Below are 16,613 nucleotides of genomic sequence, written 5' to 3' on the forward strand. Positions count from 1 at the left end.
GGAATTAAATATAAAGAAGACCATAGCAGATGTCATCTGGGAGATGGTTGGGATTAAGTGCCTATTGAAATTTTTGACTCCAAGAAATCTGCACCTCATCCAGAAAGATAAAGAACTCTCTGGACAAGTACAGAATCCTTTCAGGAATGTATTTTCAGTCCACAGAAGCAAAACAGTAAGCCCTCAGATCTCTAGAGTACTGTAGTAGAGTGCCCACTTCCCTAGTTTCATGCAGAGCCCGTGTTTCTGAAGGCACTGCTGGATGTTTTGATACTCTCACTCTGCTCAGACTGCATATTTAAAAAATTAGTTTATTAACCCATTTATTTTAGAGAAAGCAGCTGAGAAAGTCATAGCATATTGGTCATACTATGCTAAAGGAGGGTTATAAACCTTTGCAGAACTCAAAAAGCAACCATGAGTTCTTGTCCTAGTCTTTTTTTATGCTGTTATAGCAGAATACCACAGACTGTGTTATTTATTTATTCATTCATTCATTTATTTATTTATTTATTTTTGAGATGGAGTCTTGCTCTGCTGCCCAGGCTGGAGTGCAGTGGTATGATCTCGGCTCACTGTAGCCTCCGCCACCCAGGTTCAAGCCATTCTCCTGCCTCAGCCTCCACAGTAGCTGGGACTACAGGTGTGTGCCACCACGCCCGGCTAATTTTTGTATTTTTAGTAGAGACGGGGTTTCACCATATTGGCCAGGCTTGTCTCAAACTCCTGACCTTGTGATCCGCCCACCTTGGCCTCCCAAAGTGTTGGGATTACAGGCATGAGCCCCCATGCCTGGCCTGTGTAATTTGTAAGAACAGAAATTTACTTGGCTTATGATTCTGGAGGCTGGGAAGTCCAAGGCTGAGGGACTGTCTCTGGTGAAGGTCGTCTTGCTATTTTATAACATGGCAAAGGCATCACACTGGTGTGTGAGAGAGAGGGAGAGAAGCAAGCCAAACACCCCCTTTTATAAGGACCCCTCTCCTGTGATAATGGCATTAATTCATTTATGAAGGCAGAGCCTATCTCTCACCTATATAAAAATCAACTCAAAATGGACAAAGACTTTAAGATGTGACATGATAAAAATTATGGAAGACAACCTAGGAAAAACTCTTCTGGACATTGCTGTAGGCAAAGAATTCATGACTAAGACCCCAAAAGCAAATGCAACTAAAACAGAAATAAATAAATGGGACCTAAATAAATAAATAAGTGGGACCTAATTAAACTAGAAAACTTATGTGCAGCAAAGGGAATAATCAGCAGAGTAAACAGACAACCTACAGAATGGGAGAAAATATTTGCAAATTATGCATCTGACAAGGGACTAATATCTAGCATCTACAAGGTACTCAAATCATCGAGAAAAAAAATCCCATCAAAAAGTGGGCAAATTATATGAACAGACATTTCTCAAAAGAAGATATACAAATAGCTAACAAACATATTAAAAATGTTTCACATCACTAATTATCAGGGAAATGCAAATAAAACCTCAATGAGATACCACCTTACTCCTGCAAGAATGGGCTTTATTAAAAAGTCAAAAGACAATAGATGTTGGCATGGATGTGGTAATAAGGCAACACTTAGATACTGCTGGTGGGAATATAAAGTAGTGCAACCTCTATGGAAAACAGTATGGAGATTTCTTTAAAGAGCTGAAAGGAGATCTATCATTTGATCCAGAAACCCCACTACTGGGTATCTACCCAAAGGAAAATAAGTCAATTTATCAAAAAGACACCTGCATACATATGTTTATTGCAGCACAATTCACAAAGTATGGAACCAACCTAAGTGCCCATCAACCAATGAATGGATAAAGAAAATATGGTATACATATACCGTGGAATACTACTCAGCCATAAAATAAGAATGAAATAATGTCCTTTGCAAAAACTTGGATGGAGCTGGAGGCTATTATTCTAAGTGAAGTAACTCAGGAATGGAAAACCAAATACTGTATGTTCTCACTTATAAATGGGAGCTAAGCTATGGGTACACGAAGGCATACAGAGTGATATAATGGACTTTGGAGACTCAGATGGGGGAGGATGGAAGGAGTTGAGAGATAACAAACTACATATTGGGCACCATGTACACTACTCAGGTGATGGGGTGCACAAAAATCTCAGACTTCACCACTATACAATTCATCCATGTAACCAGAAATTACTTGTATCCCAAAAGCTATTGAAATAAAAAATTATTAATAAAAATATACGCAGAAATGTTAGGTTACAATTTTCATATACCTGTAGCAGATACTTTTGTGCATGTAAGTTTTCAATTATAAGAAAGTTGGTACTGTTGTGTTTTTATCTCATAATACCTTAGTTTAAACACTGAGCATATTCCTTTTTACTAATCATAGAAGAATGAAATGGAAATTTCTGAATCAGAATTAGAAGTTTCAGTGGAGTAAGTGGGAGAAGGCAGGGTAGTTTTCCAAGCTTCATAGTTCAGGTTAACAGCTTAAAACAGCTGCCTTTGTATTGCCATATCTTGTCTGGTTCTCAGAACTCAGCCTCGCTTAGGAGTTGTGGGCTTCCACGGGTTTTTTGTGGGTTACTATGACTAAGAAACACAATAATCACCTTCCAAGATGATACACTCACTTTTAGAAGTTTTAGTTTGTGGGCACTTTGTGAAATCTGCCCTCTCAGAGCTCCATCCCCCAGCGTTTTCTGAGCATTCTTTCTGCCTTGCCCCACTGGTGTCCTATTCAATTTTCAACTTGTTCACAATAGTTTCTTCTCTATGTCAGGCCCTCTCCTGGAGTATATTTTGTGGAGATTCTTAGATTTTCCACTCCTGGGCTGTCTGTTCTTCCCTAAGACATCTGTCACACCTCTTGTTCCTGTTTTTTTTTCTTTTTTTATGATTAAAACTATGGATTTAGCAGTCATCACAGATTCATGCATTTTCATTGCTAATAAAATATACCACAATCTGTTCAGCCCCACACTCAATGATGGCCTTTGGGTTGTTTCAAGTTTGTGAGTGTTTCCAGTCTGTGGCACAATGTGGCTATGGTTGTTCTTGAAAGGTGTCCTGGGGCACAGGAGCACACCTGTCTCTGGGTTATACAACAAGCAGTGGAATTGTAGGGTCATAGTAACCACAATACAAGGCTTTTTTAGGTAAAACATTTCTAAAGCAAAGTATGCAGATTATATAATGTACATGAACAAAATAAAACAAATCAGTATACATGATTTGGAGTTAAGTGCCAAAATCCTAATCACTGTCTTTTCTGTGTGCATTATCTCTGTTCCACTCATGCTGGATATTTTCCAAATTGTCATCTGGAATGACCTGGGACAGCTGGATTCAGATTCAGCAGAGAGACTCCGCCCCTCCATGAGGATGCCTGGTTTGCACTTCCATTTAATTTTGGAGATTCTTGTACTGTAGACTTCGCAGAACCACAAGATAAGGGGTTGACAAATGAAGGCCTGGGGAGGTGGGCAGTTGGAGGGAACAGTCCTGCTCCTGATGTGGAACTTCACAGCCTAAGCCTGGAGAGACCCAGTATCAGGGAACAAGGATTGGGGTGAGAGGCTATTTTAGGGGGAAGTGAGGACAATGGAGGATGAGAGACCAGGGAGGGATATGTGGGCACAGAATAGGATCAGGAGGTGTTCCAGAGGAAGATGCAGCCATTCTGGGGCCAGGGAAGAGAATTATCTTGTTATTCAGCTCACCCTCCTCCCTCTCCTCAAGTCTCCTTGTATTTCTCCCTTATTGTGTCTCCTCATTCTGTTCCCCTTTCTTCTGTATCCTGGGAGGACACACAGGGCCTGTTATGGACTGAAAGTTTGTGTCTGCCTCTATTAGTTCATTTTCATACTGCTATAAAGAACTGCCCAAGACTGGGTAATTTATAAAGGAAAGAGGTTTAATTGACTCACAGTTCAGCATGGCTGGGGAGGTCTCTGGAAACTTACAATCATGGCAGAAGGTGAAGGGGGAAGCAATGCACCTTCTTCACAAGGTGGCAGGAAGGAGAAGTGCTAAGCCAACGGGGAAGAGCCCCTTATAAAACCATCAGATCTCATGAGAACTCACCCACTATCACGAGAACAGCATAAGGGAAACTGCCTCCATGATTCAACTACCTCCACCTGGTCTCTCCGTCGACACTTGGGGATTATGGGGATTACAATTCAAGATGAGATTTGGGTGGGGACACAAAGCCTAACCATATCACTCCCCCACATACTTATATTGAAATCTTAACCCCAAAGGTAATGGATATTAGGAAGTAGGAGCTTTTGGGAGTTATAGATTATAAAAACAGAGTCCTCATAGATGGGATTAGGGTCCTCATAAAACAGGCCCCAGAGAGCTGCCTTGTGCCTTGTATCATAAGAGAGAGGTGACATCTGTGATTTAGGAAAAGAGCCCTCCCTGGACACCAAATTGGCCAGTGCCTCCATTGTGTTCTTTCCAGACTCTAGAACTGAAAACAATTAATTTCTATTGTTTAAAATTGCTGAGTTCATGGTGTTTTGTGGTTTCAGCCTGGATCAGCTAAGACTAGGGGACATAGGACCCCACATAGTAGGCTCAAACAGTAATGTTTTCATTTATTCTAAAATCAGAAGAAAAATCATGTTGTTTTTGGATTTAAGAAAATCTTTTAACATATAGTAATAATACATTCTCCTTATAACAACACAATGGGATATAAATCTTACTATTTGATAGATGAATGGGCCCAACAAGGCAAAAGTATTAATATCTAGTGTTTTGGAACATCATAATGTGAATTGGATACTATAAAAGTCTTATTTGTAGTGAAAGTAAAGATACACTCAAAAACCCAAAAACAAGAGAATGAGTCAAACTTTTTAACCTTTGTCCTTAGTGGCCCCTAATGAGAAGCTTCCTTTTTCCAGGGAATGGGTCCCACCTGCAGGGCCCAGAGTGAGTTTCTTTCAGCTCTTGCAGTTCAGCCTCTGTTTATTTCTTCTTCTTTCCATGTTGGAGGTTCTCAGAGCTTAGATGAAGATTTTCCTGAAGATTGCAGATACTGCCTCCTGTTTTAGGAGAAATGAGGAAGAGTTGTGTTATGCATCTTATCAATGACCCAACTTTCTCCCAATCCACACAGATGAGCTGAAGTGAAATAATGATTTAAAGAGGTCAGATGATCAAAGAGGTCCCAGTAGGACATGGCAGCAGTAGGGCAGCTCCTAAATGAATCAGCCCCACCACCAGACAACTATTTTAGCTCTATGGGCCCTGGAGATTGTTGTGAGTGGGAGCAATCCTACCTGCAGAAGAAGAGAAACCGCCATCAGGAGGAAGTACAGGGTCCCAAAAGTAAGCGAGAAGAAAAACAATGAGCAAATCTATTGAAAACAAAGGTGTTCTAAAATTATGCTGGGGGGGAGGAAGCTGTGTTTGCTGTCTTACCTTTGAGATAAAGTGTCTCAAGATAACTCCGATCTGTCGCGTGCCTTCATAACATCCCCCATAACCTCAGAATTTTTGACCACAAAGAATAAGCCTCAATATTGTAGAGCTCAAAGCTGCGTTTTTCCCGTTTTTTTTTAATTAAATAGTTAAATCACCCATTCTCTGAAATGAGGTGAGAAAAAAAATGAGATGACATATTGAGAACTATGAAAGCTGGTCAACTCCACTGGTCTGAAGAGAAACAGGAATCTATTTATGCACTTAGAAAAGCTGTAGTATAGTTTGAAGTCAGGTAGCGTGATGCCTCCAGCTTTGTTCTTTTGGCTTAGGATTGACTTGGCGATGCGGGCTCTTTTTTGGTTCCATATGAACTTTAAAGTAGTTTTTTCCAATTCTGTGAAGAAAGTCATTGGTAGCTTGATGGGGATGGCATTGAATCTGTAAATTACCTTGGGAAGGATGGCCATTTTCATGATATTGATTCTTCCTACCCATGAGCATGGAATGTTCTTCCATTTGTTTGTATCCTCTTTTATTTCCTTGAGCAGTGGTTTGTAGTTCTCCTTGAAGAGGTCTTTCACATCCCTTGTAAGTTGGATTCCTAGGTATTTTATTCTCTTTGAAGCAATTGTGAATGGGAGTTCACTCATGATTTGGCTCTCTGTTTGTCTGTTATTGATGTATAAGAATGCTTGTGATTAAGAAAATGTGGCACATCTACACCATGGAATACTATGCAGCCATAAGAAATGATGAGTTCATGTCCTTTATAGGGACATGGATGAAATTGGAAATCATCATTCTCAGTAAACTATCGCAAGAACAAAAAACCAAACACCGCATATTCTCACTCATAGGTGGGAATTGAACAATGAGAACACATGGACACAGGAAGGGGAACATCACACTTCAGGGACTGTTGTGGGTTGGGGGGAGGGGGGAGGGATAACATTGGGAGATATACCTAATGCTAGATGACGAGTTGGTGGGTGCAGTGCACCAGCATGGCACATGTATACATATGTAACTTACTGCACATTGGGCACATGTACCATAAAACCTAAAGTATAATAATAATAATAATAATAATAATAATTACAATAAAAGAAAAAAAAAAAAAAAAAAAGAATTACAATGCCAACTGTAAAAAAAAAAAAAAAAAAAAAAAAAAAAAAAAAAGAAAAGCTGTACATATGTGTCTGCCTCTAGGATCATGTAATAAAAAAAAAATTAGCCAGGCATGATGGTGTGTGCCTGTAGTCCCAGCTACTAGGGAGGCTGAGGCAGAAGAATTGCTTGAACCCAGGAGGCAGAGGTTGCAGTGAGCCATGATTGTGCCATTGCACTCCAGCCTGGGTGACAGGGCAAGCCTCTGTCTCAAAAAAAAAAAAGAAAACTGTCTTTTAAAGAGAGCAAAACTTTATATCATCTAGAAATCACACACAATAAAATTGGATAATTTAGCTGTATGAAAACAAGTTTAGTTCTATGTTATCCAAAATTGGATAACATTAGCTCTATAAAACCCGACTGTCATACAGGTTCCGTCAGGTAACATTGGTCAGTGAGAATTTCCTGTGGTTATCCTGGGAATGGCCTGCAAAAAAAATGCTGTTGACAAATAGCATATCTCTTCTATATATCTTGAATAATTTTTTCAAAGATCAAAGGAAGATCTGCTCACACAGATGAGAAAAAATGAGTGAAGAACTCTGGCAACTCTAAAAGCCAGAGTTTCTTCTTACCTCCAAGCATCCATACTAGCTCACCAGCAGTGGTCCTTAACCAGACTGAAATAGCTGAAATGATAGACATATGATTGGAATTTGGAAGGCAAGGAATCTCATCAAGATACAACAGAAGGTTGAATCACCATCTAAGGAAACCAGTAAAAACAGTTGAAGAGTTGAAAGATGAAACAGCCATTTTAAAAGAGAACCAAACTGAACTTATGGAAATGAAAAATTCAATAAGGAATTTCACAATATGATAACAGAATAGACCAAGCTGGGGAAAGAATCTCAGAGCTCAAAGACCATTGCTTCAAATGAATACAGGCATACAAAAGTAAAAATATGAGAATTTTTTAAATGAACAAAATTCTTGAGAAATATGGAATTCTGTAAGGAAACTAAGCCTACGACTCATTGGCATTCCTGAAAGAATTGGAGAGAGAGCAAGAAACCTGGAAAACATATTTGAGGATATTGTCCACAAACATTTCCCCCAGCTTCTCTAGAGAACTTGACATGCAAATTCAGGAAATTCAGATAACCCCTGTGAAGTACTATACATGATGACCTTCCCAAAGACACGTAATCATCAGATTCTACGAAGTTAATATAAAATAATAAAATCTTAAAAGCAGCTGGAGAGCAGGTTTGGGTCATGTACAAAGCGGGGACTCCTCAGGCTAACAGTGGATCTTTCAGGAGAAACCTTGCAAGCCAGAAGAAATTTGGGGGTCTATATTCAACATGCTTAAGGAAATAAATTCCAGTTAATAATTTCATATTCATCCAAAGTAAGCTTCATAGTGAAGGAGAAGTCAAATCCTTTTCAGACATGAAAATGTTAAGGAAATTCATTACCACCAGACCTGCCTTACAAGATGTCTTTAGGGAAGTGTTAAACATGGAAGCAAACAAATGTTACCTGCCACCACAAAAACATGCTTAAGTACACAGCCAATGACACTATAAAGCAACTGTATAATGAAGTCTACATAATAGCCAGCTAACAACATGATGACAGGACAAAATCCTCACCTATCAGTACTATCCTTGAATGTAAATGGACTAAATGCCCCACTTAAAAGACACAGTGTGGCAAGTTGAATATAAAGAAGCAAGACTCAACTGTATGCCGTCTTCAACAGACCTATCTCATATGCAGTGACACTGATAGGCTCAAAGTAAAGAGATGGAAGACAATCTATCAAGCAAAGAGAAAAAATAGGGCTTGTAATTCTTATTTCAGGCAAAACAGATTTTAAACCAATAATGATCAAAAAGGACAAAGAAGGGCATTACACCATGATAAAGGGTTCAATTCAACAAGAAGACTTAACTATCATAAATATACAGGCACCCAGCAGTGGAGAACCCAGATTCATAAAACAGGATCTTAAAGACCTACAAAAAGACTTAGATAACAAAACAATAATACTGGGCAACTTCAACACCCCACTGACACGTTAGAACAGTGGCAGAAAACAAAGATATTCATGACCTATACTTGACACTTGACCAAATGAACCTAATAGGCATCTAGAGACTACCACATGCAACAACAACAGAACACACATTTATCTCATCTGCGCATGACACTGTCTAGGATCAACCACATGCTCAGCCATCAAGCATTTCTCAAAAAATTCAGGAAAAATCCCTCAAAAAATTATACCTACCACACTGTCAGAGCACAGTGCAATAAATATTGAAAACAATACCATGAAGATCTCTCAAAACCATATAATTACAGGGAAATTAAACAACTTGCTCCCGAATGCATTGGGTAAGGAATGAAATTAAGGTAGAAATTTTAAAAAATTCCTTCAAACTAATGAAAACAAACATATATGAGAACCTCTGGGCACAGCTAAAGCAGTGATGAAAGTTTATGCACTAAATGCCTACACCAAGGAGTTAGAAAGATCTGAAATTAATAACCTTACACCTAGAGGAACTAGAAAAACAAGAGCAACCCCAAAGCTAACAGAAAAAAAGAAACAACCACAACCAGAGCTCAACTGAGTGAAATTCAGATGTGAAAATCCATAGATCAACAAAACCAAAATTGGTTTTGATCCAGTGAAGATCCAGATAAACACAATCAGAAATGACAGAGGTGACATCACTGATGACCTCACAGAAATACAAAAATCCATCTGAGACTATTATGAATACCTCTGTGCACACAAAATAGAAAATTTAGAAGAAAGGGATGAATCCTGGGAATATACACACCATATTGAATCATGAAGATATAGAAATCCTGAACAGACCAGTAATGAGTTCCAAAATTTAATCAGTAATAAAAAATTTACCAATCAGTCGGGCGCGGTGGCTCACACCTGTAATCCCAGCACTTTAGAAGGTTGAGGTGGGCGGATCACGAGGTCAGGAGATCGAGACCATCCTGGCTAACACGGTAGAATATAGTGTCATTGTCTATGTACTTAAGCGTGTTTTTGTGGTGGCAGGTAACATTTGTTTGCTTCCATGTTTAACACTTCCCTAAAGACATCTTGTAAGGCAGGTCTGGTGGTAATGAATTTCCTTAACATTTTCATGTCTGAAAAGGATTTGACTTCTCCTTCACTATGAAGCTTACTTTGGATGAATATGAAATTATTCATATTCATCTACACGGTAGTAGAGACAGGACTGGAAGCCCTAGCCAGAGAAATCACACAAGTGGAAGAAAATAAGGCATTAATATAGAAAGATAGAAAGTCAGACTCTCTCTCTGCAGACAAGATGATTCTATACCTAGAAAACCCCATAGTCTTTGCCCAAATGCTCCTAGAACTGGTAAATGACTTCAGTCAAGTTTCAGGGTACAAAATTGATATACAAAAATCAGTACTATTTCTATACACCAATAATGTCCAAGTTGAGCCCCAAATCAAGAAGGCAATCCCATGCACAATAGCAACAAAAGAAATTAAATACCTGGGAATGCAGCTAACCAGGGAGTAGAAAGATCTCTACAACTAGATTACAAAACACTGCTGAAATAAATTGGAGACAACACAAAGACATGGAAAAACATTCCACGCTCATGGATAGGAAGAATCAATATTGTCAAAATGCCCATATTGCATAAAGCAATTTGTAGATTCAACGCTATTGCTAACAAACTACCAACATCATTTTTCACAGAATTAGACAAAAGTATTGTAAAATTCATATGGATCCAAAAAGGAGCCTAAAGCCAAAACAATCATAAGCAAAAAGAACAAAGCCAGAGGCATCACACTATCTAACTTGAAACTGTACTAAAAGGATGCAGTAACCAAAACGCATGGTGCTGGTACAAACACAGACACATAGACCAATGAAACAGGTTCGAGAACACAGAAATAAAGCATCACACTTAAAACAATCTGATCTTTGACAAAGCTGACAGTAACATGCAATGGGAAAAGGACTCCCTGTTCAATAAAGGGCACTGAGAAAACTGGCTATAGCCATATGCAGATTAAAACTGAATCCCTTCCTTTCACCATACAAATATCAATGTAAAATGAATTAGAGATTTAAATGTAAGACCTAAACCTATAAAAACTCTAGAGGAAAACCTAGGAAGTACCATTCTGAACATAGGCCTTGGCAAAGATTTCATGGCTAAGTTTCCAAAAGCAATTACAACAACAACAGCAGCGATGAAAAAACAGACAAGTACAATGTAAGTAAACTAAATTGCTTCTGCATAATAAAAGAAACTATCAACAGAGTACATAGACAACCTACAGAAAGGAGAAAATAATTGCAAACTATGCATCTGACAAGGATCTAAAATCCACAATCTATAAAGAACTTAAATCAACAAGCAAAAATCCAACAACCCCATTAAAAACTGGGCAAACAAGGTGAACAAATACTTCTCAAAAGAAGACATATATGTGGCCCACAAGCATACGAAAAAATGCTTAACATCACTAATCATCAAAGAAATGCAAATCAAATCCACAATGAGCTACCATCTCTTAGCAGTCAGAATGGCAATTATTAAAAGTCAGAAAATAACAGATGTTGGTGAGGTTGCAGAGAAAATTGAACACTTATACACTGCTAGTGGGAATATAACTTAGTTCAGCCACTGTGTACATTAGTTTGGAGATTTCTCCAGCAACTTAAAATAGAACTACCATTCAAACTAGCAATCTCATCACTGGGTATATACTCATAGGAATATAAATTATTCTTCCAAAAAGACACATGCACTCATATGTTCATCACAGCACTAGTCACAATAGCAAAGAAATGGAATTAGCCTAGATGCCCATCAGTGGTGGGCTGGGTAAAGAAAATGTGATACATAAACACCATGGACTACTATGCAGCCATAACATACTATGCCTTTTTTTTTTTTAAAGGCATAAACATATCCTTTGCAGCGACATAGATGAAGGTCCTAAGCAAATCAGTGCAGGAACAGGAAACCAAATACCGCATGTTCTCACTTATAAGTGGGAGCTAAACTTGAGTACACATGGAAACAAAGGAAAAATAGACAACAGAGTCTGCTTGAGGGTGGAGGGTCGGAGGAGGGTGGGGGTGGAAAAAATACCTATCAAATACTATTCTCACTAATTGGGTGACAAAAAACTTTTGTATACCAAACCCCAGTGACACACAACTTACTCGAGTAACAAACCTGCACATATACTGCCTGAACCGAAAATAAAAGTTGAAAAGGAAATATAAAATAACATTTTAATCCACATGACATATTTTTTCTCTAAATTAAAAACTCTGTACTAAACTAATGTTGCTACTGTCTTCCATCGTGCATCGGATGAAACACACACATACATGCACACATATATCTGTGTGTATATATGTATATATGTGTGTACATATGATATGTATATACATATATAATTTTGCATAATGTTGATTTGGAAAAGTAAAGGTTACTCAAGAGAAGATATGTTGTCTATTAAAAATAAGTCCACATAAGAAAAAGACTAAGCCATAACATGTAGTGATGAATGATCAAAGGAATGTTAAAATTTTACTTTTTTTAAAAAAAATGAAAAAACATATTAATCAGTTCCCCTTAATCACTCTTAAATTTTAGCATAATCAGCAATGGAAGATCCTTAGAGCTTTTGAGAGGTAATACATAACAAATATAAAAAAACAAAATACAAAAATGAAGAAGAGAATGAAATAATGCAGTGACTACATGAAGTAAAACCATTAGTCTAATGCTGTTCTAAAGGCATATATATGGGTAATCGCCACATGAAAAGGTGCTGAATATCATTAGTCAGTGGAAAATGCAAGTAAAAACAACATAAGATACCTCTTTACACTCACTAGTGTAGCTATGATAAAAAAAAAAAATTAAGAGAACAGCAAGTTTGCTGAGAAGGTGGAGAACCGGAACCTTCGTATATTGCTGGTAACAATGTAAAATGATAGAACTACTTTGAAATCCACTTTGGCAGCTTCTTAAGAAGTTAAACGGCTGGGCGCGGTAGTTCAGGCCTGTAATCCCAGCACTCTGGGAGGCCGAGACGGGCGGATCACGAGGTCAGGAGATCGAGACCATCCTGGCTAACACGGTGAAACCCCGTCTCTACTAAAAAAAAAAAAAAAAAAATACAAAAAATTAGCAGGGCGTGGTGGCGGGCGCCTGTAGTCCCCGCTACTCGGGAGGCTGAGGCAGAAGAATGGCGTGAACCCAGGAGACGGAGCTTGCAGTGAGCCGAGATCGCGCCACTTCACTCCAGCCTGGGCGACACAGCGAGACTCCGTCTCAAAAAAAAAAAAAAAAAAAAAGTTAAACATAAGTTTACCATATAACCCAGCTATTTCACACTTAGAAATCTGAGAGAAGCAAGAACATAGGTCCACCAAAAACTTGTTCTGAAATGTTCGTTGCAGTGTTACTCATGATAGCAAAACCTGGAAACAAACGTCCATCACTGTTACATGAATAAATAAAATGTGGTATTATCTGCACAATGGAATTCTAGTCAGCAATTAACAAGGAGAGAAATCTGATACATGCTACAGCCTGGATGAATCATAAAACACTAGGTTAAATGAAAGATGCTAGTCACAAAAGACTGCCTATGGTCTGATGCCATTTATGTAATATGTCCAGAAAGATTGACATTTGTAGGCAGAAAACGGATTAATTGTTTTGTTGGGGCTGGAGGAGAGAGTAGGATTCGCTACAACAGCACTGGAAAAAATTGGGAAGGTAAAGGTAATGTTCTAAAAGTGTATTATGGTACTGGCTGAGACACTCTATATAGAGTCACATATTTACAATGGGTCCATTTCATTATATACGAATCTGATACGAAAGTAAGGACAGGAAAGTGCTAAATCAAAGGGTTGGGTGTCCTGTGATCCTGTGACGATCACTGCATGTTGAGGTGCAACAATCTGAGTCAACAGCAGGTGGTTACTTAGAGCAGGTGGTGACTCCGATGTCACATGCTTGAGGAAGGGGTTCCTGGGCTTTCAGTCTCTGCCCCTGCTAGCTCCCGCAGAATCCAGATAGTAGATGTGATAAATGAAGGCAGCCTCTGCCTCTCAGGTAGTGCAAGGAGACCAGTTGCACCATATAAAGGTCTGGGGAGAGTCAGTTTGTTGGAAGAAGCTCTGCGGACATTTTGGGTGACAAAAGGAAAAAATCATGGGGAAGAAGTGAGGGCTGCAGAATGAGGGGGTTGCTCGAAACAGAAGCTGCTCAAAAATTTTTGGTGGGATTTGAGGAGATTTGTATCTTGTGTGGTCTGACCCAGCAACCTTTTTGTTAACAGAAGGCAGCAGAGAGAAAAACTGCTATGAACTTTTGCTATATGCTAATAGTACAAAATGAGAACATACTCCCTACCCACAACACTATTTCATTGATTTCCATCTTTATCTTTGTAATTTACTTTCTTCTTACTTTGAGATTAATTTATTCTTCCAGGTTCTTGTGGTAGAAGCAGAAATCACTGATTTGAAATCATTTTTAAATTTTTATGGGCTTTTATAAATATAGGCTTTATAAATATAGGCTTTTAATGCTATAAATCTCCCTTCTCCATTTTCATGTTTTCACCTTCCTTCAGTTCAAAGCAATTTCTAATTTCCCCTTTTAAAAATTATTTTATTTCAATAACTTTTGGAGAACAGGAGGTGTTTGGTTACAGGGAGAAGTTATTTAGTGGTGATTTCCAGGATTGTGGTGCACCCATCGCCCAAACATTGTACATTGTACCCAATGTATAGTCTTTTATCCCTCCCCCTTCCTCTCCCTTTTCCTGGAGTCCCCAAAGTTCATTATATTATTCACATGCCTTTGCATCCTCATAGCTTAGCTCCAACTTATGAGTGAGAACTTAACGGTGTTTGGTTTTCCATTACTGAGTTACTTCACTTAGAATAATGGTCTCCAACTCCATCCAGGTTGCTGTGAATGCCATTATTTTGTTCATTTTTATGGCTGAGTAGTATCCCATGGTATACATAAACCACATTTTCTTTATACACTTGTTGATTGATGGGCACTTGAGCTGGCTCCCTATTTTTGCCATTGAAAATTATGCTACTATAAACATGAGTGTGAAACTGTCTTTTTCACATAATGACTTCTTTTCCTCTGGCTAAACACCCAGTAGGGGGGTTGCTGGATCAAATGGTAGATCTACTTTTCGTTCTTTAAGGAATCTCCACACTGTTTTCCACAGTGGTTGTACTCATTTACATTCCCACCAACAGTGTGAAAGTGTTCACTTTTCACCAAATTCAAGCCAACATCTATAATTTTTTGATTTTTTAAATTATGGCTATTCTTACGGGAGTAAGGTTGTATCACATTATAGTTTTGGTTTGCATTTCCCTGATAATTAGTGATGTTGAGAGCATTTTTTCATATGTTTCCTGGTCATTTGTTTATTTTCTTTTGAGAATTGCCTATTCATGTCCTTGGCCCACTTTTTTAAAATTTTACTTTAAGTTCTGGCATACATGTGCTGAACGAGCAGGTTTGTTACATGGGTATACATGTGCCCAGGTGGTTTGCTGCACTTATCAACCCATAATCTAGATTTTAAGCCCTGCATGCATTAGGTATTTGTCCTAATGCTCTCCTTCCACTTTCCCCCAATCCCCTGACAGGCCCCGGTGTGTGATGTTCCACTCCCTGTGTCCGTGTGTTCTCATTGTTCAACTCCTACTTATCAGTGAGAACATGCAGTGTTTGGTTTCCTGTTCCTGCATTAGTTTGCTGAGAATGATGTTTCCAGCTTCATCCATGTCTCTGCAAAGGAAATGCACTCATTCTTTTTTATGGCTGCATAGTATTCCATGGTGAATATGTGCCACATTTTCTTTATCTAATCTATCATTGATGGACATTTGGGTGGGTTCCAAGTCTTTGCTATTGTAAATAGTGCTGCAATAAACATACGTGCTGATGTGTCTTTATAGTAGAATGATTTATAATCTTTTGGGTATATACCCAGTAATGGGATTGCTGGGTCAAATGGTATTTCTGGTTCCAGATCCTTGAGAAATCGCCACACTGTTTTCCACAATGGTTGACCTAATTTATACTCCCACCAACAGTGTAAAAGCGTTCCTATTTCTCCATATCCTTGCCAGCATCTGTTGTTTCCTGACTTTTTAATAATCACCGTTCTAACTGGCATGAGATTGTATCTCATTGTAGCTTTGATTTGCATTTCTTTTTCTTTTCTTTTCTTTCTTTTTTTTTTTTTCTGAGACAGAGTCTCACTCTGTTGCCAGGCTGGAGCACAGTGGCACCATCTCGGCTCACTGCAACCTCTGCTTCCCAGGTTCAAGCGATTCTCCTGCCTCAGCCTCCTGAGTAGCTGGGACTACAGGTGCCCGCCACCATGCCCAGCTAATTTTTTGTATTCTTTTTAGTAGAGATGGGGTTTCACCTTGTTAGCCAGCATGGTCTCGATCTCCTGACCTCGTGATCCGCCCGCCTCAGCCTCCCAAAGTGCTGGGATTACAGGCGTGAGCCACCTTGTCCAGCCTGATTTGCATTTCTTTAATGACCAGTGATGATGAGCTTTTTTTCATGTTTGTTGGCCATATAAACGTCTTCTTTTGACAAGTGTCTGTTCATATCCTTCAGCCACTTTTTGATGAGGTTGTTTGTTTTTTTTCTTGTAAATATGTTTAACTTGCTTGTAGATTCTGGATATTAGACCTTTGTCAGATGGATAGATTGCAAAAATTTTCTCACATTCTGTAGGTTGCCTATTCACTCTAATGATAGTTTTTTTTGTTCTTTTTTTTTTTTTTTTTTTTTTTTTTTTTCAGAACAGAAGCTTTTTAGTTTAATTAGATCCCATTGGTCAATTTTGGCTTTTGTTGCCATTGCTTTTGGTGTGTTAGTCGTTAGATCTTTGCCCATGCCAGTGTCCTAAATGGTATTGTGTAGGTTTTCTTTTAGGGTTTTTATGGTTT

General features: G+C 38.6%; 1 long non-coding RNA gene across 1 annotated transcript in view; it reads right to left on the reverse strand.

Annotated features, from left to right (window-relative positions):
* Positions 1-4,848: 4,848 nt before the first annotated feature.
* The window catches only part of LOC129049830 (uncharacterized), a 37,806-nt gene continuing 26,041 nt past the window's right edge, over positions 4,849-16,613 (reverse strand). The window contains exon 3 of the long non-coding RNA XR_008513203.1: positions 4,849-5,051. This is a non-coding gene — a long non-coding RNA (uncharacterized LOC129049830). The remainder of the gene's footprint in view (positions 5,052-16,613) is intronic.

Source organism: Pongo abelii, chromosome 1 (genome assembly GCF_028885655.2).
Source record: "Pongo abelii isolate AG06213 chromosome 1, NHGRI_mPonAbe1-v2.0_pri, whole genome shotgun sequence".
Taxonomy (NCBI): domain Eukaryota; kingdom Metazoa; phylum Chordata; class Mammalia; order Primates; family Hominidae; genus Pongo; species Pongo abelii.